The following is an 11,930-nucleotide window of genomic DNA, read 5'->3' as shown; positions in this document are numbered from 1 at the left end:
CTAATGGTAAGTGTGATTTTGAGCCCTCCAATCAGCTGGCAGTGGGTGTGTTGGCCCTGTTCAGCTCCAGCAGACCGCCTAGGGAAGAGGGCTGAAAAGACATCCGGTTGTGGTCTAATACCTAAATGAGAACACCCCCAACCTGGTCCAGGTGGAGTGGAGCTGATGCTAGTGTGTAGGTGCCTTTAGCTTGTTGCACGTCTGCTGGCAATGTCACAGTGTTTCAGGTGTTGTGTATTTTAGTTTTTGTAAGTTCAAATTTTAGCTTTTAAAAGTGAAAAAAAAAATGTTGCTGATGATTTAAATAAAATACTGGAGTTTCTTCTGCTCAAGCAAATTTCTGACTTCTATGCATTTTATGTCATCTAGCACGGAGGTTTTTAGCCCGTTTTGGGGGGTGCTGAAGCCTAAATCCACTCCCAGCACCTCTAAAATTTGAGAATTTAAAACTCTTATTTTTACTGTGAGTTTTTTAAAGATACTTGTAAAATGTAAAAATCATAGAGTGCTTGGTTGCAGCAAACCTCCCCCTCCTTTAAAGTGGTTTGATCCTATTCGCTTTTCCCAGAGTCGGGCTCTGAGCCTCTGTGTGCCACCCACCTGAGTGGCTGTCCCGCATTGCTGACAGTTTTCTGTTTCATGTCAAACCCTTTTAAAGCACATTTAAGAAAAGTTAAAATAATTTATTTTAATCATTGATTGATTCTTCTTTTTAGAATATTAGATCTGACTTTTTTCAGAGATTATAGTCAGCGATCTCTGTTTTCTCCTTCCCTAAATATCTACCATATGAGATTTGTTATTTTTGAAAAAAATTATGGATGTTTTTCTTCAATGGGATGTTGATGTTAGTGGAAAATTAAGTAAAAATACACATAAATAAATCTTTTAGTGGCAATTCTAAGCAACGTTTCACTCGCTGAGCCTTTTTAATCTGTTCTTTTTGTGAAACTACAACAACCTGAATACGTCAAAGCTGGATTAGCTCATTTCCCACTAATGGCAGAGTCCTTAAAACAAAGTTGGTGATTTCAGCATTTTATCCATTTATTTAGGCCCCATTTGTTTTGCACACATAGGAACTGGTCCAGCTTAACAACACCTAGACCAGTAACTCCCTTTCCCAAGGGCCTGTAATCAGCTTGTTTTAGTTGTTTCCCTAATCCAACACACTTGATTCACATGTTCAGCAGCTCGTCAAGCTCTGCAGAGGCCTGCTAATTGCCTGCTGATTAAAATCAGATGTATAGAAGCAGGAAAAACAGTAAAACATGCTTGATGCTGGCCCCGGGGAAGGGAGTTGGGGATCACTGACCTAGAGCCTTTGAACCTGGACTAGATTATTGTAATATCATAATCCATTGTTTGTGGTTTGTGAAACATTTTTTTGATTTGTGAAAGAAAGTGTTTTGCTTTTATTTTACAAATGTGGCTATGAAATTGTGTTAAAATGTACAAAACTGAAACTAATCTTGCCTGGACGGGCAGCTCTCTGGTGCTCAGCACCCCTAAACCTCTGATGCTAGAATCAGGTCTGCCATTTAGTAAAAAAAAAAAAGTGGAAATTTTACAACGTAAGACACATTTAATAAATTATCAAAAGCAGCTCCTCAGAAAAATAAACCCCTATCCTGTTTACCTTGGAGGGTAAGGTGATGTTTTTCTTGTTTAGCTTGATTTTGGTGCTGATAAACAAACTAAATTGTTCCTATAGCTCTAATTTATTATTCACTATCTGAAAATAATCCTAGGAATACAGAGGTCTGTAGGACATTTTGGAAACACTAACCTTGAATTTTTGTGACTTTTTACAGTAACCTTTGCAGCTATTGAACCCTGCTCAGTATTGCCCTGGGTAAAACCACCAGTCCTGATGATTCAGGCCACATTAACAGCAATTTAGATATTTGCAACACACTGAAGATAAGTGAGTTATTGCATTCATAAAATCACTCCATGTTGCCTGAAGCTAAATCAGAAAGAGTTGCAGGACTACTAAATGGAAGTCCTCGCATCTCTGCAGCAGTGTACCCATCTGAATCAAATTAGACTGTAAACTAACATGATGGCGACACAGTTCAACTTCATTAAACATAATTTCTGTGCAGACGCTGCTGGATGCAGCAGACCCCTCCCCCTTGTCTTCTCTCCTGCCATTGATTTTAACAGTGATTTGCAACGTGTAATCCAATGCTCTGTGACAGGTTGTAACTGAGGTTAAAGATGGCAATTTAATTATGTGTCAGAGGTCACATTAAAGCCTGACCCTTGAGCGATTACCTCAGGACTTTGCTGATTGGTGATAACCTTGTGTTATTGTTTGAACTGGTCAACATAGATATGTGCAAGTATAGAAAAAGTACAACTAAAGAGAAATCTGGGAAACTCCAGAGGGCTGAACTGTAGCTTCCTGCTGCACCTTCCTTAGGTTTGAGAGGACATTTTATCCTGCAGTTCAAAGTTTGGCGATTTAACACGTTTGTGTTTTTGTGATTTATTTTCATAATTTTGTTTAATGTCTTTTGATTGTATGAAAGTGAACTAGCTATATGATGTTTTAAATTCACGGAGTCCTAATATATTTAATAGGCCACACATTGTCTCAGAATTATCAAAAAATCAGGACTTTCCCTATTTTATCATTAAATAAAATGCTTTGATTAGAAACATTTTTTGTAATCAAACAACAAACACGCAAGGCACATTCCTGTTTCTTAGACTGCCAAGAATTTGGAAAAACCCAGAAAAACAAGAAACTTCTTTTCTACTTGTTACAAATCGATCTGTTCAGCAGAAATCAGTGATTTGTATATATATATATATATATATATATATATATATATATATATACTGTATATATATATACACTGTATATATATATAGTCTCAATCAGAATTTGACACTCATAATTAACTTATTTTATTTAATGCATAACTATTAGTTTTATCAATCATCTGACTCATTTCCATGCTTTCGTTCTTTTTAAACACAGAAACAGTTTTGTTTACCTGTTTTGTAGCTACAGTTGTGCCGGCAAAACTGTAGCTACAAAACAGGTAAACAAAGCTGTTTCTGTGTTTTAAAAGAACGAAAGCATGGAATTAGAACCACGACACAGAAAGAACACACCTAAGATCTGACTCATTTGTTTTCAGAAACTTGAAAGAAGTATTAAATGTGACATTCAAATTTATCATTAACTTAACACTATTTCTAATCAAGGTTTGGAGACAACCCAGTTTGCCGCCACAGCCACAGCTGATGGGCCTTAGAAAACACAAAAAAAAATTCTTAAACTCAGGTAATTTTACTGATAATGTGTGAAAATATGCCAAATATGTGAATCATAACACATACTTAAATCACACTTAGATAAACATGCTATTAACTTGTGAAGCCAATCCAATTAAAGATGGCTGCCACAGCCACACACCAAGAATGGCTATAACCACTGTCGGTTCTAGAGGTGGAGCCACGGGGGCATTGGCCATGCCCTGTCCTTTGTGTGATGATCAGATTACAGGTGGATGCAATTCCAAATCCATAATGAGTCGAATAGTAATTTCCAGCATTAAATCTTGTGTAAGGATGTTGGACTGGTACTTGTACCGCTCTATAAATATTGTAGTCCCTTGATGGCCCCATCCTCAGAAAAAGCCTAGATCCACTACTAGCTATAACTTAGTCACTTTAACAGATTTTAAGCCAAAGTTTCAACTGATTACTGAATGAATTCACTGAATAAACCACCAACAATGACTGAGTCAATGATTACATGACTGAATCAACTTGTTATCCTTATTATTTAAAATCCTAAATGTTGCTCTGACTTGTTTATGACGCCTAAATGAAAACAGAGATTTTGTGTCGTGTCACAAGGCTTAGTTGACACAAGAACCATCTAACACGTCCATGCTCGGCCACATATGCAAATGATGGGGCAATTGCGGATATACAAATATGTACCCATGGCTGGCACCGCCTAATGGCCTCCCTCCCTTCGGCTAGCTCAATGGCTCATTTAGATATCTGCTTGGTTTATTATGTGAATAAGTCACGCCTGGCTTGTTACAACCCTCTGGGTTCCTGTTTCTGCTGTGTAGCTGAGATGTGTGGTTCTCAATTAGGCTGCCTGCCTGGCAGAGTTAACCCTTTGCGCTGGATAAGCTGTTTTTTTTTTCTCTTTGCCAGATGGGGTAGTACAGTGCATGTGTTTGTATACATATTTGTGTGTGTGTGTGTGTGTGTGTGTGTGTGTGTGTGTGTGTGTGTGTGTGTGTGTGTGTGTGTGTGTGTGTGTGTGTGTGTGAAGGTGGGGGATTCCAAGCGAGGGATCAAAAGATCAATCCTAATACAGTGCTACCAGGCTGACCTCTCAAATGTAATAAAGGCGCCATCTTTCACCCTTGGGTCCTATTCAGAGCCTCCCACCCCATGAACAAACCTGGTATCTTTAAATTAGCTGACTTGCTTGCCCTGCAGGTAATTGCATTAGTTTATCAATGTTCAACACAATTTATTACTTACTCTGGCAACAGAAGAATCCCAGTGTCAATGTCTCCTGCAAGGGGACAGGGGGAGTGTGTGTTTGTGTTGTGCTGGAAATAATGAAGAATAAACACATTGACAACAGGAAGTGAAATCACTGTTTTATTACTGGTGGGTTTCAGTCACACAGGTATGGGCCTATTACTGGGAGATGTGGCAGTTAGAGCAAATTAAAACCTTAATTTATTTTTACATGCATGCAGCATGTATTAATATTCTCATTATTTGATTTGTCAGATCAGCTCATCTTCTTTTAGTTCTGCTCTAATTTTTCATGGCCTCCATAGTTCCAGTGTTACTTTTAAAACTTTATGAGAAAGGAGGCTTATTTGCTTTAACAGGTGCTTAAATCAAATCGCTTTCATTAAACAAAACAAACAAACAAAAAAAACAACAACAACAATATTACTGTCTGTTCTTTTCCATAGATATCTGTTGCTAGAGGCTGCTGTGTGCCCTCACATCTGTATGCATTATGGATCCATCTGAAGTAATAAACAGAGCCTGCTCTTATTCTTGCTTCCTGGTATCATTATTCCTTGCCCCTCAGATGGATTATGGCCCACTATGCAACATGTAGATGAGTGGCGCTCCTCTGATTGCCTTATGGCCATCAGGCTTTGCATATTTACTGCCCATGAATCACAGAGTGCGGAAAGCCCACAGAAACACATTCTGATCTTCTTCCCTCCTCCTCCTGCTCCTCTTCCCACCCTCTGTTCTGTTTTACATTTTCTCCGTCACTGGCTTTTTATTCTCCTTTATTTTTTCTCCATCCACCATCTTCCTCTCACTGTTTCTCCCACTTTTCTTTCATTGTATGTCTTTCCTCGTGCCTTGATCCTGCTCTATGCATTCCCAGCTGCTTAATTAAAGCATGCATTATTGATACAGCTATATCTTTGTCCATCCTTCTTCTCCGTTCTTATGACTGCTACATTAAGTGCAAATTGTTCCGGTGTAATTCCCTTTTAATGTTTCTGTTATAATCAGTGTTTCTGGTGTGCAAAAGGAGGACAGAAAAAAGTGAGAGGGGATGCATCTCGGATCACAGGCTTTTACTGTAACTTACTGTTTGATGTGTGACTTGCACACTACTGGTCCCAGTAATTAGGCCTGCTTTGCAAGTCAAATGGATTTGGCACCAAATATGAAAAACAAGTATAAAATTAACAAAAGAAAGTTGCCAGATGATGGGTGAGCGTAGTGGCTTTCTTGTTATCGCCAGCATTAACCCTCTGATGCATGAATTATGAAATCTTCAACCATTATTTTTTTAACAATTTTTTTCATTCGTCTTTAGGTGTGAATGAAACAAATTTCAACAAATATTTTTTGTAAAATTTTATAATTTACAAATAATTTATTACATGTCCACCTCAGTAGACAGCGTGCATTCTGATCATGAAATATGTTGGCTTGACTTACTGAAGTCCAAACGGAGGGGCTCAAATGCAATAAAGTCTTCAACAGCTGTGCTTAATAGCAAAAATAAATAAATAACAATTTTGAGTACCTGTCCACTGTAGTGACCGTTATGCATCAAAGGGTTAAAAGAAAAAAGCATGTTTGAAAGTTTGGATTTTGTAGAGGACAGTTTCATGTTGTCCTGCAAAAACAGAAGACTGATTCAAAAGACCTGCAGGTTGGCAGTTTGGAGATATGTTTTCTTCTCATGTTTTTCCTAAGTGAAAAAGAATTGTAAAAGACATCAACTTCTAATGCTGAATGTTCTGAATTCTGGTATTTTCGATTTTATCCCACTTTTGCATCATTGTCATTTAAGACCTGACATTTACAGAAAGCAATTAAAGCACTTAAACAGACCCCTCTCACACACTGTGGCTGGCTGCATCCATAGCTACACTAGAACGGGACAACCGGACCTGAAAAATCTCAACAGGACGTCGTTTCATAGATCTGAATGAAAGGCCTTTAGGATTACCCTGCTTAATGTGGTAATAACCTTTCATGCTTCAACCTGATCTCATACAGATGAAAACAACCGATAAAGCCCTGAACATGAGCTTTTTCATAGTGGAAACTTCATTAGAAACAAAGAAATGAATGGAGCAAATTTACAGTTTGCAAACAGATAAACTTTAGCCATTAAAGGAGGCATATTAAGTTATAAGGGTTCTATGATTGATACAAAACACATTCATGAAGTTTTTCTGTACAAATCCTCTCTCACATAAAGCAATGTCAGCAGTTTTGTGATTCATAGTCTCAGTACTTTCCAGAATGAGCCGTTTCAGGGCTCTGCCCCTTTCAGAAAACAAGCTGGAGCTGGCCTTGCACTCTTCCTGAGCTCAGGTTGCTATTCACTGAGTAGCTTTGAGATCCGGGAGGGGCTTTGAGCATAGACGCTGTTCCTCCACGGTCTCTGAGTTCGACTGATAGGATGCTTCTGGAAGTCCCCAAAACAAGACGTAAACTCAGAGGTGACAGGGCTTTTTCTGTAGCGGCCCCTAGGCTCTGGAATGTGCTGCCTTTGAGCATTAAGGTCGGCCTCTTCACTGTCTGGTTTTAAATTTCTTTTGAAAACCTATTTTTATGATTCGGCTTTTAACTCAGCATGAGAGTCTTTTTAGTGTTAGTTGTTAAGCTTTAGTTTTTATGCATTTTTATATTGTGTATTGTTTTTAATGTTTTAATTTCTGTGAAGCACTTTGGTTGGACTTGTTGTAAGCTGCTATACAAGTAAAGCTGCCTTGCCTCCAGCAGCAGCTCTCTGTTACACATTAGAGGTGGTTCTATTCTACTCTCCCTGTTTGTGATGTCAGAACTTGGGAACTAATTGAAACCACTTGTTTTAGGCACATAATTCCTCAAACCAAACACTGACAGAAAGCTGATGGACTTTTTAAATGCTTGAAGTGTATCTGGAGGAAGTAGAGAGCTACATTAAAATGTTAGTGTGCTGCTCACATATGGAATCAGCTTCCCCATGACCCTCAAATCTGTCCCAACCCTAGTGTTGTTTAAAACAAAACTAAAAACCTAATGTACACATTAGCCTTTAAATGAATTGTTTCGTATGCTGCATCTTCTCCTTTAGCTCTAAACTGTAATTCCATTTGTGTGTATTTTAATTTGCGTTTTTATGTTGTTTTTATGTTGTAAAGCACATTGAATTGCCTCTGTGTTTGAAATGTGCTCTATAAATAAAGCTGCCTTGCCTTGCCTTACGAGGCAGCACAAAAGGTGAGATTTGCATAATTCGTCCCCTTAAAATATTACATATTTACTTTTGAAGGAAATTCGCTGATCCAGCCAAATATCAATACAGCACCAAATATTCTGTAAGAATTTCTAAATATTACTATATAATGCTCACATTTCCATTGTACCTTATATCAGACCCCAAAGTACTTAAATGTCAAAGATCAATCGATAATTTTAACAGTTTTTTATTTATTGGCTGAATGGATCAATTTAAAAGGTCATAGTCGAGTTAATTTTTTTTACAAAGCAACGTAACAATATTGCTCATTAGTTTATGTGTTTTTTTGTTCCTGTCAAAGACATCCTCCTCCAACCATCACGTCTAATGAAATGGCATTGATGCGTTAATATTTATCAGACACTGAGTGCTTGGTTCACCATCATTGATTTGAGAGGGCCGATTGGATGAGAAAGGTGCAGTAAACTGAGCAATTTAGAGGCTACATCCTTCATTGTCACATTATGGCTGCAGAATGAGATAGTTAAAGACTGAATGAGTCGAGCGGTGATAAATAAAAGAAGCTAAATATAATTGAGTTCAGAAGCGGGACCCGTCAAGGAGACTGGTGTATGTTGTGTCATTAAAGTGACCAACAGGACAAGGATGCTTTGGTTTAGGGTTGTCTAAAAGGGCGGGGACAGGACGATTCCTCACCGTGCCTTCGGCGAGACAGATGTTGGACATGGCTCAACTATCAGATCTCATCTCTGAGACAGGCCTGCCAGCCTGAGAACAGGCAGTGTCAGCGAGGGCCTCGTAATATTGTGAAACAGTGTTTCAATATTTTAATTTCATTTGTCATGGAGGCCCCTCCCTTGCAGTCCATTACCCTGACAACCATCCTTCATCAGCTGAGTGAGTGCATTATTCATTAGCACTAATTATTTTCACATAATGTCTGCCCCGATATATTTAACCTCCACATTACACCCAGGATAATGGCCTTGTAAAATTGAATTGTGAGAAAGAAGTGGAGTTGGAGAGCTCATTTAAAGAACATAAGAGGGGAGAGAAAGGAGTGAAGGATGTTGCAGGATGGCTTTTTGAAGCAGCTCGGGTGGGGGGGTTGACAGGAAGAGTGTTAAGCACTTTGGGACATGGAGCCCCAGAAGTGATGGGACATTTGTTCTTGTCTCATTTGCATGCTAAGAGAAGAGCCCAGTGTTTCTGTTTTGGACTGAGGAGATACCGAAAAGCCCTGTAGGGTGAGCGTGTCCTCGAGTAGTGAGTTAAGATTAGCTCTCCCTGATCTGACATGACCTCAACCATTAATATATAAAAAGATGGCCTGGGACAGCAGGGACAGAGCAAAGACAGCTGAGTATTTACTCTATCACCCCACTTTCATTCCTTTTTCTTCTGCACCTCCTTTTTCTCTCTGTTTCTTCTTTCTGCTCAGTCACTTACCTGCACTGACTGGAGGATTCACACCTTTAGGTTGCTGAAAAGTACAAAAGTGTTTTTTTTTTTGCAAAGTGAAATAATTTTAAAACAATCTGAGAATGTTGGAAGATCTAAGTTTTCTATTTACTGAGACACTAAGTGCAAACTGTTCATCCAAAAACAGGCCGCTGCTCATCTTGCATCATTCTTCTTGTCTTCTGGGTAAAAGGTGTGAGGTCGTGTCAATTATGGAGCCAAAAGAGAAGTCAAACAAATAAACAAACCTAAACACTCACATGTGACATGCTATACTCTGAAATGTCTTCAGTAAGTCAGTTCAATTCAATTTATTTATATAGCGCCAAATCACAACAAGAGCCGTCTCAAGGCACTTCACATAGTAAACATTCCAATACAGGTCAGTTCATTAAGCCAATCAGTAAAACGTTTCCTATATAAGGAACCCAGCAGATTCAATGTTTCTATGGTTACATTGTGATTTCTTAGTAAATGTTCTATATAGTGAGAGATAAAATTTATTGTATTTATTCTAGTGAATTTAAAATTAAATGGGTAAACTAGTAGTAGCACATTCCATGTCAAAGAAAGTAAAATGTCATTATCAGGAGAGGGACAATGTTAGGTGGTTAGCAGCAGTGTTCAAGCCGATGGCTCCCTCCATGAGGACAGCTCAGCAGAACACCATTGTAGCTTCTTTTGAGGAGAAAAAAATAAAGTTAACAGCTGAAATAACAGGAAAAATGCAATTAAGAGAGAAATTGTAGAAGAAAGTAGTAAAATGTGGAAAGTGGCCATGTGTTACAGCAGTCTAAGCCTATAGTAGCATATCTACAGAGATACTGTATAAATTTTCACCATTTTCTTTGATTTTGCAAAATATAAAGGGTTTATACTAGAAATGAAGAGAAAATCAATTTAAATGTAAACATATTCAAATCATAGGATAAAATTTTATTTATTTGTATAGGGAATTAAAGCAAACAACAGATCAGTCCTCCTGCAAAAAAAGAGGGAACAATTTGATTTTTGAGACAAACCTGAGCAAACCTGAAGTATCTGAGTGGCTTTATAGTATGGACACAGATTAAAAACTTCTATTATATACCTGTAAGCACAAGCACTTTTTCAAACTAATCATATTCGTTAAAAATCTGCAGAGAAAGAAGTATTAGGCTTTTAAATGAAAAATATATGGGAAGAGACAAATTAATGTAGTGAACCAACACTCCAACACCTGGAAAAAGTGTTTTATTGTTGCACCACCCTAGATGTCGCCAGAGTGTCCGTGTTCTATATTCAATCATTGATCTAACAGCTAAAATCTCTCCCCAGGCTTCCTTAGTGTCTACAGGAGCGATTAATCACTAAGTTAAACTAACCAGCTGTGTTCATGATCAAAAGCATGCAGGAAACATGTTGGAACCAGACTGCAGCACCACATATGTCAGTTCAATTAGTTTTAAGTCCCAACAGAGCGACCCACCAGCCTGAAGTTGCAAGTGGAACATTCTGGCCACCTTAATTCTTTAAAGGGTCATTTTAGCACATACTGGCGTAATAAAAAATGAACAAGTTACAAAAATCCCTTTAAAGCAACACTAGAACATTTACAAACATCACTTTACTCGTCGTCGTCATCTTCCTCCGCTTATACGGGCCTGGGTCGCGGGGGCAGCATCCCAACTACGGGAGCTCCAGACCGTCCTCTCCCCGGCCACCTCCACCAGCTCCTCCAGGAGGACCCCAAGGCGTTCCCGGACCAGATTGGAAATGTAACCTCTCCAACGTGTCCTGGGTCGACCCGGGGGCCTCCTGCCAGTAGGACATGCCCGAAACACCTCGCCAGGGAGGCGTCCAGGAGGCATCCTGACCAGATGCCCAAACTACCTCAACCGACTCATTTCGATCCGGAGGAGCAGCGGTTCTACTCCGAGTCCCTCCTGAATGTCCAAGCTCCTCACCCATCTCTAAGGCTGAGCCCGGCCACCCTACGGAGGAAACTGATTTTGGCTGCATGTATTCGCAATCTCATTCCTTCGGTCATTACCCAAAGCTCATGACCATAGGTGAGGAATGGGACGTAGATCAACCGGTAAATCAAGAGCCTGGCTTTCTGGCTCAGCTGCCTCTTCACCACAACAGAATCACTGCAGACGCCGAACCAATCCACCTGTCGATCTCCCAATCTCTCCTACCCTCACTCATGAACAAGACCCCGAGATACTTAAACTCCTCCACTTGAGGTAGGACCTCTCTCCCAACCCGGAGTTGGCAAGCCACCCTTTCCCGTTCGAGAACCATGGTCTCAGATTTGGAGGTGCTGATCCTCATCCCAGCCGCTTCACACTCGGCCGCGAACCTACCCAGCAAGAGCTGAAGGTCAGAGCTGGATGAAGCTAGTAGGACCACATCATCCGCAAAAAACAGAGATGAGATTCTCCTGCCACCAAACTCGACACACTCCACACCACGGCTGTGCCTAGAAATTCTGTCCATAAAGGTTATGAACAGAACCGGTGACAAAGGGCAGCCCTGGCGGAGTCCAACCCTCACCGGGAACAGGTCCAACTTACTACCGGCTATGCGGACCAAACTCATGCTCCTCTGGTAAAGGGACTGAATGGCCCTTAACAAAAGGCCACCCACCGCATACTCCTGGAGCGTCCCCCACAGGGTGCCCTGGGGACACGGTCATAAGCCTTCTCCAAATCCACAAAACACATGTGGATTGGTTGGGCAAACTCCCATG

At 39.9% G+C, this 11,930-nt stretch overlaps 1 non-coding gene across 2 annotated transcripts in view; it reads right to left on the bottom strand.

Moving 5' to 3' along the window:
• Positions 1-4,638: 4,638 nt before the first annotated feature.
• Positions 4,639-11,930, bottom strand: part of LOC107381648 (uncharacterized) — a 59,426-nt gene continuing 52,134 nt past the window's right edge. For both annotated transcript variants that reach the window (XR_011521503.1, XR_011521504.1), the window contains exon 5: positions 4,639-9,874. This is a non-coding gene — a transcript (uncharacterized protein). The remainder of the gene's footprint in view (positions 9,875-11,930) is intronic.

Source organism: Nothobranchius furzeri, chromosome 9 (genome assembly GCF_043380555.1).
Source record: "Nothobranchius furzeri strain GRZ-AD chromosome 9, NfurGRZ-RIMD1, whole genome shotgun sequence".
NCBI lineage: Eukaryota > Metazoa > Chordata > Actinopteri > Cyprinodontiformes > Nothobranchiidae > Nothobranchius > Nothobranchius furzeri.
Note: the sequence above shows the minus strand (reverse complement) of the source record. Positions and strands in the feature narration are given on the sequence as shown.